Source organism: Neomonachus schauinslandi, chromosome 1 (genome assembly GCF_002201575.2).
Source record: "Neomonachus schauinslandi chromosome 1, ASM220157v2, whole genome shotgun sequence".
Lineage (NCBI taxonomy): Eukaryota > Metazoa > Chordata > Mammalia > Carnivora > Phocidae > Neomonachus > Neomonachus schauinslandi.
The window spans coordinates 91,472,261-91,489,554 of NC_058403.1; the positions used below are offsets into that span (position 1 = coordinate 91,472,261).

Consider the following 17,294-nt stretch of genomic DNA (forward strand, 5'->3'; position numbering starts at 1 on the left):
GACTTATTTCACTTAACATAATGCCCTTGAGGTTCATCCATGCTGTCTCAAACAGCAAGATTTCCTTATTTCTGATGGTTGAATAATATTCCATTATCTTGATAAAGAAATAGGCTTCCTTTATTTGACAATGAGAATAAGGTAATTTATTGAGTTTCCTTTTTTCCTTCGTTGCTAAGAAAGTCAAGATAAATTTTGTTCTCAATTACAGCAATTATCCTTAGCCTGGAATTTCTGGTAAGACCATTCTTCCTCCCGTTTTATTACATACCTCATATTCATTTAATCCTTATTTTAATGAACCTATCTTATGTCTGTTTTATTATATGCTGTTCTATCCTTATGGGAGGTAGGTATATTATTTAGAACTCTTTGGCTTCAAGTGACAGGAAACCAATTCAAACTACATTGAAAGAAAGAAAATATTAGGTTTAGAATGAAACAGGTTTAAAATTCCTTAACCAGGCACTCACTTTAGCAGCACAGATACTAAAATTGGAACGATAGAGATTAGCATGGCCCCTGCACAAGGATGACAGACAAATCCGTGAAGCATTCCATAATAAGTAAATAAATAAATAAATAAATAAATAAATAAATAAATAAATAAAAATTTTAAAAGCTCCTGAACCAAAATAGTACTAATACAAATGAAACTAACTGTAATCATTTTTTAATTCCATAGCTTATAATGATGGATCAACAAATACATTGTTTATGCTTATTAGGATACATTAACATACTTTCACTTACTTTTCATAGATTAACAACATTTTATGTCCAGCTTTATGATAATTATTCCAAAGAAGATTGAATAAGTTTAAACATCCTCTCCTTAAAGAATCTGTAACCTAAGTGACAGCAAAAAATTGAGAGAGAAAAAAAGAGATTTATTTTAAGAAATTGGCTCCTGTGAGTATGAGGGCAGCAGGTAAGAGACCCAGGAAAGAGTTGATGTTGCAGCTTGACTCTGAAAGCAATGTGAAGGCAGACTCTTCCTTTGGATATGTCAGCCATTTTTCCTTTAAGGCCTTCAACTGATTGGATATGGCCCATCCATATTATAAAGAATAATCTGTTTTGCTCAAAGTCTACTGATTTAAATGTTAAATCATCTGAAAAATACCTTCACAATGACATCTTGACTGGTGTTTGACCAAATGTCTGGGTACTGAGGCATAGCTAAGTTGGAAAATGTTCATAGAAGCATTCTTCGTAATAACAAAAATGTGGAAAGAATTCAGATGTCAGTCAACTGATGAAGTGATAAATAAAATGTGGTATATCCAAACAATGGGATATTATTTGGCAATAAAAAAGAAACAATGTACTGATATACATGGCTATTATATCAATAAGCCTTAAAAGTATTATGCTAAGTGAAAGAAGCCAGTTACATAAGCCATATGTTGTATGATTCCATTTATATAAAATGTCTAGAATAGGCAAATATAGAGACAGAAAGTAGATTAGTGGTTGTCGAAGGCTGGCAGGGTTCAGAGAGCTAAAGGGGTGAGTTTCTTTTGGGGGTAATGAGAATGCTCTAAAATTAATTATGCACAACTATGCACAACTCTGTGAATAGATTAAAAACCACTGACTTGTACACTTTAAACCTTTGAAGAAGATACTATCTGAATTAAGCTTTATCAGAGTAAGACACTCTTCAGTCATGATCTGGGCCTACCTCTAGAGCTCTGAATAGAGTCAATCCCACCAAAACCAGTGACAAAAATAGGGGAGGCGCCTTCTCAAAAGATATTTGGTGCGGGCACCTGGGTGGCTCAGTCATTAAGCGTCTGCCTTTGGATTAGGTCATGATCCCAGGTTCCTGGGATCAAGCCCCACATCGGGCTCCCTGCTCAGCGGGAAGCCTGCTTCTCCCTCTCCCACTCCCCCTGCTTGTGTTCCCTCTCTCGCTGTGTCTCTCTCTGTCAAATAAATAAATAAAGTCTTAAAAAAAATAAAAATAAAATAGATATTTGGTGAAATATTCCCAGAAGTGGAAGAATGAAGGTTTGGTAGCAAAGGACATTAGGGAAGCAGGGAGGATAGGGAGGGCGTTCCAGTAATAGATAAGCAAAGGAAGAGTGAAGTGAACATGATAGAATGTTAAAAAGGGCATGCAGTATATTTTTTATTGTTATAATGCAGGAACATTTTCCATGTAAAGAGCCAAGCTAAACTTTTTTTTCTGATTTTTTTTTTCTTTCTAAAGAGAATATATTTTGCTCTAAGACCAAAAATGTGGTTCAGAGCCACAGTCTCTGGGATCACAATCATCCCTCATCCTTGATGTACCGCAATCAGACTCATCTTGGCACTCCATGGAAATGGTTTCTGACTCCTTTTTTTTTTTTTTAAGATTTTTAAAAATTTATTTATTTGACAGAGAGATAGCACAAGTAGGCAGAGCGGCAGGCAGAGGGAGGGGGAGAAGGAGGCTCTCTGCTGAGCAGGGAGCCCGATGCGGGGCTCAATCCCAGGACCCTGGGATCATGACCTGAGCTGAAGGCAGACGTTTAACTGACTGAGCCACCCAGGCGCCCCTGGTTTCGACTCCTAATCAAGGCCTCCCAGAGGTTGAGAGAGGGTCAAGCACTGGAGCCTTAGCCAATGGGGAGCAGGAGCAGAGGATCACCCTCTACAAAGCATTCTCCCCGAGTAGCAGCCTCCAATGAAAGTGGTAGTAGAGGCAGGTGAAAGAAGAGCCCGCATGTTCATTGTGTTTACAGCAGTGCTTCGATCAGGAGCCAAATGGCAAAAGGGGAGTTAGACTGGGGGACCTTTTTAAAGCAATGATTTCCTCACCAACTAAGGGTGTGGCTCCGGCCCCTGGCTCAGGCTTGTCTTCAGCCCTGTAACCATCTGATGGTAGAAACTAGCTAACTCTGAGCATGTTTTCATCTGCTGCGGATCTGGGTATAGTAAAAATTAAGGGACCGAAAAGGGGTTACAAAAGTTGTGGGATATTTTATATTGAACACATAAATGCCTTTTATACTCACAAAGATGCCTGTGTTATGGGGTATGCAACCCCTGCCTTTACTGCGTCCATCCACAACCCCCTTCTCAAAGCTCCCTGGCCTTGACCTCGGTACCTAATGCTACATGTTTGCCTTGTTTTCTCCCCATCTTGGTCTCATTTAATAATTCAATAAATAAACATGTATTGAGGTTCTAGTTATCATGCATCAGGCACTGCGCTCCAGATATCGGTAGTGAACAAGACAGATAGTACCCTGACCTCATGGACCAATTTTCCTCGCCTGGCACTCATCACATTCTCTCATAACACTAAGCTGTTCAAGGGCGGAGGGCAGCTCTGCATCCCACAGGGCTTAGTACAGAGCCTATTATAGATGGCTCATAAATACTGATGAATGGAATTGAAATATTTGTATGCCATTATTAACAGCAGGAACCCTTGTGTAGTGTACTTAGTTTAATTTTGTTTATTTGCTAAAACTCATGAACAAAAGGACTAATGCCTTTTTACATCTTGGTTTAAAGTCACTAAAAAGGGGCGCCTGGGTGGCTCAGCCGTTGAGCATCTGCCTTTGACTCAGGTCATGATCCCAGGGTCCTGGTCCCAGGTCCCAGGGTCCCTGATCACAGGAAGCCTGCTTTTCCCTCTCACACTCCCCCTGCTTGTGTTCTCTCTCTCACTGTCTCTCTCTCTGTCAAATAAATAAATAAAATCTTTAAAAAATAAATAAGTAAATAAATGAAGTTATTAAAGAAATGAAAATGGGTTAATTTGTGGACCATTCAAAGAATTGTTAGCACTTATCCATTTGACATTGTGTACATTGTATTTGATTTAAAGATAAAATTCAAATTTGGTACTAAAATTGACATAACTACTAAGGGAAATACTATTCATGGTTTTTTGTTTATGTATTTATTTAAGTCATCTCTATTCCCAACGTGGGCCTTGAACTCATGACCCCAGATGAAGAGTCACAAGCTCTTCTGATTGAGCCAGCTAGGTGCCCCACTATTTGTGATTTTTAAGTACAATCTGAAGTAGTATCAAGACTTACTTTATCTTTCCTTAAACTTTTATTAAATATTGTCCTTTAAAATTGTTAAACTTTTTTCTATATAATAATACATCCTCAAAGGAATATGTTCAAACAATATAGAAGTATACAGAATGTTTGTAAAGTTTTCCTTATTTGTGCCCCACGCACATTTCCATATCTTCCCCTCAGAAATAACCATAATAATTATTTTGTGTAAGCTTCCAGAAATTTTTTGTGTGTTGCAAAAATATATAATGTATAATCAATATATTACACAAATGGGACATTATATTATGTCTATTCTTAGAATTAAACAATCTAATTTCTTAACTCCTTCCAAAGCTGTTTCATTCTTATACTTCAATCAATTCAGTTCTGTTTCTTTCTTGATGTCACACTCAAAGCCAAATCTATTTTCTAATACATTGTCTGTGGTTCTAACTTGACCTTGTCTCCCCTGATGTTTTGCAATGTATAGGTTGGTTAAAAAATGCAAGAGAGGTTGTTTTGCCTAAAATATCTGAAAAATTGATTTAATTCTTGGTTGTTTATCAGAGAAGTCGTAACTTTCATCCCTTATACATCTATACTTCAACTCAACTCCTTCTCCCTCCACTCAATATTCATATCTACATTTCTGTTATATGATTTTACCTTTCATCATATTGTAAGTTTCTTCTAAGCCACATTTTATGAGGTGCCTGGCTGGCTCAGTTGGAAGAGTATGTGACTCTTGATCTTGAGGTTGTGAGTTCGAGACCCATGTTGGGTATAGAGATTACTTAATAAATAAATAAATAAATAAACTATGGGGCACCTGGGTGGCTCAGTCAGTTAAGCATCCAACTCTTGATTTCAGCTCAGGTCATGATCTCAGGGTCGTGAGATCAAGACCCACATTGGGCTCCTTGCTGGGCATGGAGTCTGCTTAAGATTCTCCTCTCCCTCCTCCTCTGCCCCTCCCCCCACCTCAGGCACACACTCTCTCACACTCTCTCTCTCGTAAAAAAAAAAAAAAGGAAATAAACCACTTTTTATTAAATTTCATGAACTTCCTACTGAGTATATCCTGCTAATCCCCACCATTGACCTTGCCATATCTGGGCTCATCAGTCACTTCCATTTTGCATTTGTTCTGTAATTAATACTTTACATTGATTTTAAAGTATTTTGGCAAAGCCATACTAGTTGGCTAATTTCACCCAGAGTAAATAGATATTTATGTTGGGCAACTGAGACTTCTCCCACCATCCATATACCATACTGCCTAAAATTTTACCAATAAAAACTCACTGCTTCAGGCTAAGTATTCCCCTATTTCTGCTATTTTCTCTTAAAATGTAAGTAACCTAAGGAAGTGTAGGACACTGGAAGCCAAAACTGAAGTAAGAACATTCATATGATTTCAGGTAAATGAATAGCTCCATCAGAAAAATTCTGAGTGGAATGAAAGATAAGAGTTGTAGTTTTGCCTGATGCAGAGGGCACAGGAAAGGGGATATGAAGAATAATACTACCTAATTCCCTGTAATCTAAGGTTTGCCTTGTTTTTCACTTAAGATTTTTTGCAGTGAAGTTGGTTGTGTCCGCTTAGTATTGGCAACATAAGGTACTCCAATGGCTTTAGGTCTAAGGGAGAGGAAAACTGTCCTTGCTCTCTTTCTTCCTTTCTTGCAACAAATATTTATTGAATGCCCACTTTGTGCCAGTTCTAGGCACTGAAGAGACAATGATAAAACAGACGAACATTCTTGTTCTTGTGGAGCTTACATTATAACAAGGAGAAGACAGACAATACATGATAAACATAATGAGTAAGTAAATGATATATATTTTATCTTTTTTTTTTAAGATTTTTATTTATTTATTGAGAGAGATAGTGATAGAGAGAGAGCATGAGAGGGGGAGAGTCAGAGGGAGAGGCAGACTCCCCGCTGAGCAGGGAGCCTGATGCGGGACTTGATCCCGGGACTCCAGGATCATGACCTGAGCCGAAGGCAGTCGCTTAACCAACTGAGCCACCCAGGTGCCCAAATGATATATATTTTAGAAGTTGATATGTTCTGAAAGAAAAAGTAGAACATGGTAAGAGAAATCAGGTGTCACTGGAATAAAAATGGACAGTTTCCAATTTTCAATAAGAAGATTGATATAGAGTCATTGAGAAGATGCAAGGTGGAATTAACTGTGGGGTATCTAGGCAAAGAGTGTTCCAGGCAAGGAGAGAGCCAGTGAAAGACCATAAGATGGGGATGTGCCTGGCTTGTTTAAGAAATAGCAGGGAGGTCACTGTATTTAGAGTGCAGCAAGCAAGGGATAGAGTTGTAGAAGTCAAGTTGGGGCAAATGGAAGCCAAATGGTGGAGGGTTCTGTAAGCACTACCTGAGTGAAATGGGGAGTTGACACAAGGTTTGGAACGGAGCACAAAATGGCAAGAACTGGGGCACCTGATTGACTCAGTCACTAGAGCATGAGACTCTCAATCTCAGGGTCATGAGTTCAAGCCCCATGTTGGGTATAGAGCTTACTTAAAAAAAAAAAAATGCCAAGAACTGACTTAGGTTTAAAGGGGTCCCTCTGGCTACTGATTGAGAATAGATAATTGGGAGCAAGAGCAGGAGCAGGGAGACCAGTTAGGAGACTACTGCAGTAGTCTAGGAAGGACGTGATGGCCGCTTGCACAAGTGTGGTAGATGGAAAGATGGTAGGATTTCGTTATCTATCTCAAAGATGGAGCAAACAAGATTTGTTGACAGATTAGATATGGGGGTGTAAAAGAAAGGAAGATAAGGATGAGTCCAACGTTTTTGGTGTAAGCCATTGGCAGAATGATGCCATGAACCAAGACAAGGAGAGCTGTGAGAGGAACAGGATTGAGGGAACAGCAGGAGTTCCGTTTGGGGCATGTTGAGTGTAAGACCCCTATTAGATACACTTCTTTCTTTTTTTTTTTTTTAAAGATTTTATTTATTTGACAGAGAGAGGGAACACAAGCAGGGGGAGTGGGAGAGGGAGAAGCAGGCTTCCCGCGGAGCAGGGAGCCTGATGCGGGGCTCGATCCCAGGACCCTGGGATCATGACCTGAGCCGAAGGCAGACGCTTAACGACTGAGCCACCCAGGCGCCCCTAGATACACTTATTTCTGAATGTAATTGGTTGTCTGATCTGAGGGAAGCCACTTAACCTCTCGAACCTTCATCTGTAAAGTAAGAAATTTGGACTAGAAGAACTGCAGTCTCTCTAACATTTTTTGATTCTAAGTTTTACTTGGATATGTTGTTTTTTGTGCTAATAAACACAATTACTTGTATCTGTCATCACAGACTACATTTATTTTTGTAATTTGAAATAGGATGGTCAAGGTAGGCCTCATTGAAAATGTGACTTGGAAACAAAGGAAATAAAGAAGTTAGCCATGAAGGTATCTAGAAAGGAATGTTCCAGGTGGTGAAAAGCACCATGCAAGGACACTGAGGTAAGAGTAAGCCTGTTCAAACAACCGCTCAGTTTGATAAGGATGGGTTAAATACAAGGCACACACTTGACTGATAAAACTCACAAAGAGAGCAAAATGTCTTTAATGAGGCGTAAAAAAAGACATTAAAAATTTTAAAGGATTCAAAAGCTAGTGGAACATCAAATAGCTTTTAAAAAAACAACAATTTGATGATCCAAGCATAAATGAATCAGAAACATAAGAATTACTTTTTCCCTTAAATTGCTATAAAAAAATTTCAGACATAAAATTCTTGGCAAATATGCTTTAGATTTTTTTTAACCTATTCTGCCTCTTCAAAAAGAAAAAGTCTAAATTTTCAAGTTGCAGTTTTCATAAACAGTCTCCAATTTAGCAATAATGAAGTAATTTATTTTTTAAAGAAATAAAGCCAATCGAATCAATGAATAGGGTAACTGGAAAAATAATACAAATCACAAAATAATGAACTTTCCAGTTGTATGAAATCTTTTTAGATACAGTTAGGAGTTTAAAAATTACAAGCAAGGGAGATTTCCTCATGAAACAGGCCAAATCTTTTCTGGTATTTTCCAGAATTCTTACATTTCCTAAGATTTTTGGTAGGCCAAGTATATTCTTTTTTTTTTTTTTCCCTACTCCCCTAATCGAAGTCTGTTGATAGCTAACACAAACCTGGCCAAATTGGGAGAGATAGTCCATTAATTTAGATGGAACGTGGCTTCCTGACTTCCTGGGGCTGAAATAATTGAAATCTAAGTGAGCAAAGAACAGAGAGGGGGGTGGGTCAGGTGAAGGAGTGGCAGGGGTAGTGTGTACGGAATGTGAGTGGAAGATAGTTCTAATGCAGGAAGGTAGATGAGAAGTCTCAGATCATGGTCCTATGTAACAATAACAACAGAAAACCCTTACAGAGCACTTACTATGGGGTGGGAAATGCATTTTACATGTATATAATAGTATCTTTCATCTTGATAAGTGAAATATACAGCAACTGGTCACAGGATCTTTAATTTGAAATGTATTCAAGCTACCTTCTACCTTCTAATGTTGCAAAGAAGAATTTCACTGCCAGCCTGTTCCCCACCCCCCAGCCCTACCCCCACCGTCTTTAGAGATAATTTATTCATTCTGTCTAGAAGCTTGTAAGATTTTCCTCTTTGGGGAGCCTGAATGGCTCAGTCGGTTGAACGTTGGACTCTTCATTTTGGCTTAAATCATGATCTCTGGGTCATCAGACTGAGCCCCACGTCGGGCTCCTCACTGGACATGGAGCCTGCCTAAGACTCTCTCTTTTCCTCTCCCTCTGCCCCTTCCCTGCTCTCTCTCTCTTAAAAAAAAAATGTATATATATACATTTTTTTTTCCTCGTTTATCCCTGGGTAAACAACAACAGAAAATAGTTACCAAGAGTGCTTACTATGTCCAGGAAATATTCAAAGCATTTCACATATAGGAATACATGTAGTCATCATAGCAACACTTTGAAACTATTACAATCGCTCTCCTTAGTTTACAAGTGGGAAAATTGAGAGCAGTTAAATAACCTACACATAATTGAGCCAGGATAGCTGCTCAAGAGATGAGAACAACGGAGATAAAACAAAATGTAAATACTGTTTTAAAGATACTGTTCTTCATAGAGCGCAGGAAATTTGAAAAGAGAAGTCCTGGCATGTATGACGGGCTGCTTAGATACTAGTCCCCTGATCTGTGCAACCAAGGAAGCTAATTGAAAGAAATTCTCTGGGCCCAATGCAGGAGAGTATCCTGGGGTAGATCACCTCTCTTTCCTTCTACTTAAGAGGAAACGAAATCTTGCCCGTGGCTTGTGTGTCTGCCATGATTTGGGTCCCCATACACCTTTCCACTGTAAAGACTCACATTTTTGTTTGTTTTGTTTTGCTTGCCCTTTTAATACTCTCCCTAGGTTTGGGGAATTCACCGCCCCTCCAGATCTTGCTTCTCTGCACAAGCCACCCAGCTTTTCCAGCTCTGCTTTTCTCAAAAGTAGAAACGACATCAGATGTGAACGGCTGAAGAACTGGAAATGTTTAACCCCAGCAGAGAAGAGAAGATCTTGGTGGGGGAGGCTGGTGAAGGAAGCCATTGATAGAGACCTCTCCAAATATTTGGAGAGCCGGCACATGAAAGAAGGCTGTGGCTTAAAGCAGAAACTGGGGGCGGGTGTGGGGAGGAGACGTGGGAAGAGAAAGAACAAGATGGCCAAGTGGGTGAGGGAAACAACTCACGCATTCTCCAAAACGATTGCCTTCGATGCAATTTTTCTAAAAATCAACTTTCTTGAGGTATTGGCCTACATATGATAAAAATGCATCCATGAAGTTCATTTTCATGGATTTTAACAAATGAAAACACCCATGTAACTACTGTAATCAAGATACAGGATGTTCCTATCATCCCACAAAGTTCCCTTTTCCTCTGTGTCAGGCTCCCAGTCCTGCCCGCGGGCCTAGCCTGCCACCAATCTCATTTTGGTCGCTAAATCTGGAATTTCATATAAATGCTTACATTTTATGTGTGGTTTCTTTCCCTGGGCATGGTTTTGGAGATTCATCACTGTCATAGCATGTATCAGTTCTTTGTGTGTAGTTATTGCTCAGTGGTGGTCTACTGAATTGATAGACCAAATTTGTTTATCCATTCATCTGTTGGTGGACATCTGGCTTGTTTCCAAATTTTTGTTATCTTGAAGCTGCTATGACCATTCATGTACAAATGTTTTTGTGGACATCTGTCTTCATTTCACTTGGGTAAACACTTAGGAATGAGATTGTTAGGTTACATGGACCGTGCATATTTCACTTTTTGAGAAACTGTGAAGCTCTTGGCCAAAATGGGTGTGCTATTTTACATTCTTACCAGCAATGTATGAGATCTCCTGTTGCTCCACACCCTTGCCAACACTTAGTATTGTAAGTCTTTAAATTGGGGCCCTTCCTGTAGTGGTGGATCATCACAGTTGTAATTTGCACCCCCTTAAGGATTTTGGATGTTGAGCATTTTTTCATGTGGAGGTAGGTACATTTTGAATATGGTATAAGAGTCAAGATGCATACCTTTGTAACCAGAAATTCAATTGTTCCATCATCGTTTGTTGAAAATACAATTATTTCATTACTGAATTATCTTGGTACGTCTTTGTCAAAAATCAAATGGTCTTTTATGTGTGAGTCTATCTTTGGACTCTTTATTCTGTTCCATTTATCTCTTTGTCTATTCTTATGCTGGCACCATAATCTTGACTAATGTAGCTTTATAGTAAATCTTGGAACAGTATGTCTCTTCCAACTTTGTTCTTCTTTTTCAAAATTGTATTTCCTATTTTAGACTTTTTTGCATCTCCATATAGAATTTATAATCAGCTTAAGAAGACTTAAAAAGTCTTCTGGGGTTTTGATCAGCATTGCATTGAATCTACAGGTAAGTTGGAGAAAAACTGACATCTTAACTGATAAATAATATTGAACATAGTATATCCCTCTAATTCTGGAGGCCTTCTTTAAATTTTCTGAGTAGTCTTTGTAGTTTTCAGTGTATAAGTCTAGTACATTTTTTGCTAAAATATTCCTGAAGTATGTTTTTGATCCTGTTGCAAACGGTATTTAAAATTTTCACTTTCTAATTGTTTGTTGCTAGTATAACAATTAATCTTTGTATATGGACATTGTTTTCTATAATTTTATTCAACTCATTTTTTAGATTGAGTAGTGTTTTTGGAGATTTCTTAAACTTTTCCATGTACATGATCATGTTCTCTGTGAGTAAATACAGTTTTACTTCTCTCCTTGCAATCTCAATGCCTTTTATTTCTTTTTCTTACTTTACTGATTAGGACTCCCAGGTCAATGATGAATAGAAGTGAAAGGAGTAAACATCGTTGCTTCTTACCCAAATTAAGGGAAAAGTGTTCAGTGTTTTCACCATTCAGTGTGATGTCCTCTATGAGGATGTCAGCAATAGAAATGCTCTTTTATCAAGTTGTAAAAGTTTCTGTTTATGGTTTGCTGAGAGTTCTTATTTAGTTACTTATAAAGAATGAGTATTGAATTTTGTCAAATGATTTTCCTGCATCTATTGAGATGATCATATGGTTTTTCTTTTTAAGTCTACTAAAATGATTGACTTTCAGATATTAAGCCAAACCTATTACCACTCCTAATCAAAAAGACAGACAATAGCAAGTGTCAGTAAGGATGTATAGAGGAGGTAGAGAAAGTGAAACACTCATACATTGCCGAGAAAAATGTAAAATGGTGCAGCCACTTTGGAAAACAGTTTGGCAGTTCCTCAAAAAGTTAAACACGGTGTTACCATATGACCTAACAATTCTACTCTAGATATATACTCAAAAAAATGAAACAATTTATCCACATGAAAACTTGCACATGCATATTCATGACAATATTATTCATAATAGTCCCCAAAGTGGAAACAACTCAAATGTCCATCAACTGATGAATAAACAAAATATGACATATCCATAAATGGAATAATATTCAGCTGTAAAAAGAAATTAAGAACTGATACATGCTACAAACTGAGCATTTTGGATGAGCCTCAAAAGCATTATGCTAACTGAAAGAAGCCAGTCACAATAGGCCACATATTGTATGATCCCATTGATACGACATGCCCCCAATAGACAAATACATAGAGACAGAAAGCAGGTTAGTGGTTTGCAGGGACAGGGAAGAGACGATAGGGGAGTGACTACTAATGGACACAGGGTCTCTTTTTTTAGGGTGATAAAAATGTCCTGGAATTAGATTGGTTACACAATTTTGTAAATATACAAAATTAACAAACACCATTGTACTGTACACTTTAAATGAGTGAATTTTATGGTATACAAATTATATCTCAATTAAAAAATAGTAAAACAACTTTACATTCCTGAGATAAACTTCACTTGGATATGACATATTATCATTTTTATATATTGCTGGATTTGATATACTAAAATTTTGTTAAAGGTTTTTGTGCCTATTGACATATAGTCTTTTCTTATAATGCTTTTGGTTTTAACCTCATCATAATACTGGTTTCATAAAAACAATTGTATTGAATTGATAGTTAATCTTTTTAAAATATTTAGTAGAATTTACCAGTGAGGGATGCCTGGGTGGCTCAGTTGGTTAATGGTCTGCCTTCAGCTCAGGTCATGATTCCAGGGTCCTGGGATCAAGTCCCGAATGGGGCTCCTTGCTCAATGGGGAGCCTGCTTCTCCCTCTGCCTGCTGCTCCCCCTGCTTGTGCTCTCTCCCTCTCTCTGACAAATAAATCTTTTTTTTTTTAAGATTTTATTTATTTATTTGAGACAGAGAGAATGAGAGAGAGAGAGCACATGAGAGGGGGGAGGGTCAGAGGGAGAAGCAGGCTTCCTGCCGAGCAGGGAGCCCGATGCGGGACTCGATCCAGGGACTCCAGGATCATGACCTGAGCTGAAAGCAGTCGCTTAACCAACTGAGCCACTCAGGCGCCCTCTGACAAATAAATCTTAAAAAAAAAAAAAGACTCCACCAGTGAAACCATTTGAACTGGAGTTCGTGAGAAGGTTTTTTAACTACAAACTCAATTTCTTTAATAGATACAGAGAATCTATTTTTTTTAAATGAGTTTTGGTAGTTTGTATTTTTCTTTTTTTTAAATTTTATTTATTTTAGAGAGAGAGAGAGCACATGGGTGGAGGGAGAGGCAAAGCAAGGGAGAGAGAGTCTCAAGTGGACTCCACGCTGAGCATGGAGTCTGATGAAGGGCTCTATCCCAGGACCCTGAGATCATGACCTGAGCTGAAACCAAGAGTTGGATGCTTAACCAACTGTGCCACCCAGGCACCCCTGTAGTTTGTATTTTTCTAAGAATTTTCCCATTTTGCCTAAGCTGTCAAATTTGTTGGCATGAAGTTGTTCGTAATATTCCCTTTTTATTCTATTGTCTGAGGGATCTCTGATGATATTCCTGTTTTCACTCTAGATATTGATAACTTATGTCTTCTCTGTTTCTTTCATGGTCAATCAGGCTAGAGATTTATCAAGTCTGCTGAATCTTTTAAGAGAAACATTTTTTTTGTTCCAGTTTTAGTATATGTGCTGCTGAAGTGAACACTTAAAGAAATGTTTTTTGATGTCATTGATTTCTTCTATACTATTTCAGTGATTTCTGTTCTTAGCTTTATCATTACTTTCACTCTGTTTACTTTGAGTTTAATTACTTCTTTTTCTAGTTTCTCAAATAGAAGCTTAGGTTATTTAATTAGGCATTTAAAGCTATAAATTTCCCTCTGCACACTGCTTTAGCTGCCTCCCCCAAATTTTGATCTGTTGTGTTTCATTCTCAGTCAGTTCAAAATATATGCTAACTCCCTTGTGATTTCTTCTTTGAGTTATTTAGAACTGTGTTGTTCAATTCCCAAATGTTTGGAAAGTTTCCAAAATTCTTTTTCTTGATGATTTCTAATTTCGTTGTAATTGAGAATATGCACTGCATATTTTCAATACTTTTAAATTTATTGAGACTTCTTTTCAGACCTAGAATATAGCCTCTTTGTAAACATTCCATCCACCCTTGAAAAGAATGTGTATTCTATTATAGTTTGATGAAGTGTTTAAGCAGAATGTTAGTGTTCAAGCTGTAAATGTTGTTAGTGCTATCTACTTGTTCTATCAATTACTGCAAGAGGAGTGTTGAACTCTCCAGCTATAATTGTAGATTTGTCTGTTTTTCTCTTCCATTTTATCAATTTTTGCTCTATGTATTTTTTTTTAAGATTTTATTTATTTTGGGCGCCTGGGTGGCTCAGTTGGTTAAGCGACTGCCTTCGGCTCAGGTCATGATCCTGGAGTCCCTGGATCGAGTCCCGCATTGGGCTCCCTGCTCAGCAGGGAGTCTGCTTTGCCCTCTGACCCTATCCCCTCTCATGTGTTCTCTCTCATTCTCTCTCTCTCAAATAAATAAAATCTTAAAAAAAAAAGATTTTATTTATTTGTCAGAGAGAGAGGGAGAGAGAGAGCTCACAAGGAGGGGGAGCAGCAGAGGCAGAGGGAGAAGCAGGCTCCCTGCTGAGCAAGGAGCCTGATGTGGGACTCGATCCTGACTTGAGCTGAAGGCAGATGCTTAACCAACTGAGCCACCCAGGTGTCCCTGTATTTTTTTCTTTTAAGTGTCTCCACGCTAGGGCTTGAACTCATGACCCTGATATCAAGACCTGAGCTGAGATCAAGAGTCGGATGCTTAACTGACTGAGCCACCCAGGTATCCTTGCTTCATGTATTTTGTTTTTTTTTTTTTTTTTTTTTAAGATTTTATTTATTCATTCATGAGAGACAGAGAGACAGAAAGAGAGGCAGAGGGAGAAGCAGGCTCCCAAGGAGCAGGGAGCCCAATGCGGGACTCGATCCCAGGACCCTGAGATCATGACCTGAGCCGAAGGCAGACGCTTAACCGTCTGAGCCACCCAGGTGCCCCTGCTTCATGTATTTTGAATCTCTGTTTTTAAGTGCATGAATATTTAAGATTATTATATCTTTCTGACAAATTGATGTCATTATAATTATGAAGTATTCTTTTTTAGCTCTTGTTCTGAATTCTAATTTTATATAAATAGAACAATTTCAACTATCTTTTGATTAGTGTCTGCATGGTATATTGCTTTATTACATTTATTTAAAATTACCTATGTCTTGGGCGCCTGGGTAGCTCAGTTGTTAAGCGTCTGCCCTCAGCTCAGGTCATGATCCCAGGGTCCTGGGATTGAGCCCCGCATCGGGCTCCCTGCTCTACGGGGAGCCTGCTTCTCCCTCTCCCACTCCCCCTGCTTGTGTTCCCTCTCTGGCTGTGTCTCTCTCTGTCAAATAAATAAATAAAATCTTTAAAAAAATAAAATAAATAAAATAAAATAAAATTACCTATGTCTTTATGTTTAAAATGGGCTTATTGTAGATGGCATATAGTTGGGTCTTGCTAATTTTTATTTTATTTTAATTTTTTTAAGATTTATTTATTCATTTGAGGGAATAAATCAATTTTATTTGTCAGAGAGAGAGAGAGACACCACGAGCAGGAGGGGCAAAGGGAGAGGGAGAGAGAATCCCAAGCAGACCCTGTGCTGAGCATGGAGCCCTACGAGGGGCTCCATCCCACGACCATGAGACCACACCCGAGCTGAAACCAAGAGTCAGAGAGTCGGACGTTCAACCGACTGCACCACCCAGGTGCCTCTCTTCTTTTTATATATTTTTAAATGCTAAATATAAATAACATAAAATATTATGGTATTATGTGATAAAATATACATAAAATAAAACTTACCATTTTAGCCATTTTTAAATATATATTTCAATGGCATGAGCTACATTCACATTGTTGTGTAACTATCACCACTATCCATTTCCAGAATTTTCAAATCAATCCAAACAGAAACTCGGTACCTATTAAACAATAATTCCTCATTCACGCCAACTCCCAGCCCCTGATAACCTTTCACTCTTTTGAGTTCCATCCACCCTTCCTCCCAGTTTGTTCTCTTCTCCTACCTCCTCTAGATTACTTCTAAGGTCCTTTATGATCTGAAGATTCTACTTTTTTTAAATGCCTTTGGACTTAAGAAAAAAAAAATCCTGTCTAAATGATAACTTGCTATTCATAAAGATTAACGGGGTTCTCTAAGTCTGTTTATCTTCATGGTTTTTCCCTCCTATGGAGCTGTACATCCTTTAGAACTTATGCGACTATGCATTTAGTAAAAAGATTTTATAATTACTTTGAAACTCAAAAATCCATAGCTAAAAGCAATTAAGAATTGATCTGAACACAATGACAATAAACTCTATAAAGATTTTTTACTTTCCCCTAAGTGTATCATATTGCCAAAGTTTTTTTTGGATTTCTGGTCCTACAGATACCCATCTGGACTTTTTGATTTGCTGAAAGATAGTATGCATTAACTATAAATTCCCTTACTGTACAAGAGGAATCACTCTTCTCTACATGTAAACTAGAAAACAGCAAAAAGAGATTTCCTCCCTCAGTCTTTGTGCTAATCGGTAGTGCTATGGTTTTTGCTATGTTCACAAGCTGACAAACCGGACAGTACATTTTTCACATTGTTTCAGCCCATGTAAATTTTTCTACATCAATGGTTCCTGCTTGCCAAGCCTCAGTGAATAACACTGACTTTTTCTCAGTCCACAAAGCCTACCACATGGATTACATATATGCATTACTCACACAACACAATCACTGGCCCATATGTCAGAGTGAAATATGATTTTACAGTTGCCTCTAGAGCACATATTTCCAGATTTGGTTCCACATAGAAGGAGACAGATTTGCAGTTTTTATTTTTTTACACAGATTCAAACACATTCGCTGCAAGCAGAAGTATATGCGCCATAGGCTAGTTCTTTTGTTGTAGGAAACTTTTGCTTCTTTTCAGACAATCTGTCACCTATTAAAAAAAAAAAGAGCACCACTGCCCTGTTTGCGTTGTTAAAACTTCAACCAGGTCCAAAGGAAAATGTGCCTGGGAAATCCTTCACTGATTTGTTTTTGTAGAACAGCTGGAGGTGAGGCCCACTGTACTACTCATACCCAGTTGCTGGTGGTCAAGTTGCACATTCAGGAAGTTCATAATTAGGTAGTTACAGCCCCTGAGTTTCCCCTGCAGCACTCTTTACAACTCTCGATTTGTCTTCTTCCTTGTCATTCCAGACAACTAAGGAGGAAGAAGAAGAAGAAGAAGAAGAAGAAGAAGAAGAAGAAGAAGAAGA

General features: G+C 38.2%; 1 non-coding gene across 1 annotated transcript; it reads left to right on the plus strand.

The window, feature by feature from the left end:
- The first annotated feature begins 465 nt into the window (after window positions 1-465).
- Window positions 466-567, plus strand: LOC123326975. Its single transcript, XR_006541448.1, has one exon. It is a non-coding gene; the product is annotated as a U6 spliceosomal RNA (small nuclear RNA).
- Window positions 568-17,294: the final 16,727 nt, after the last annotated feature.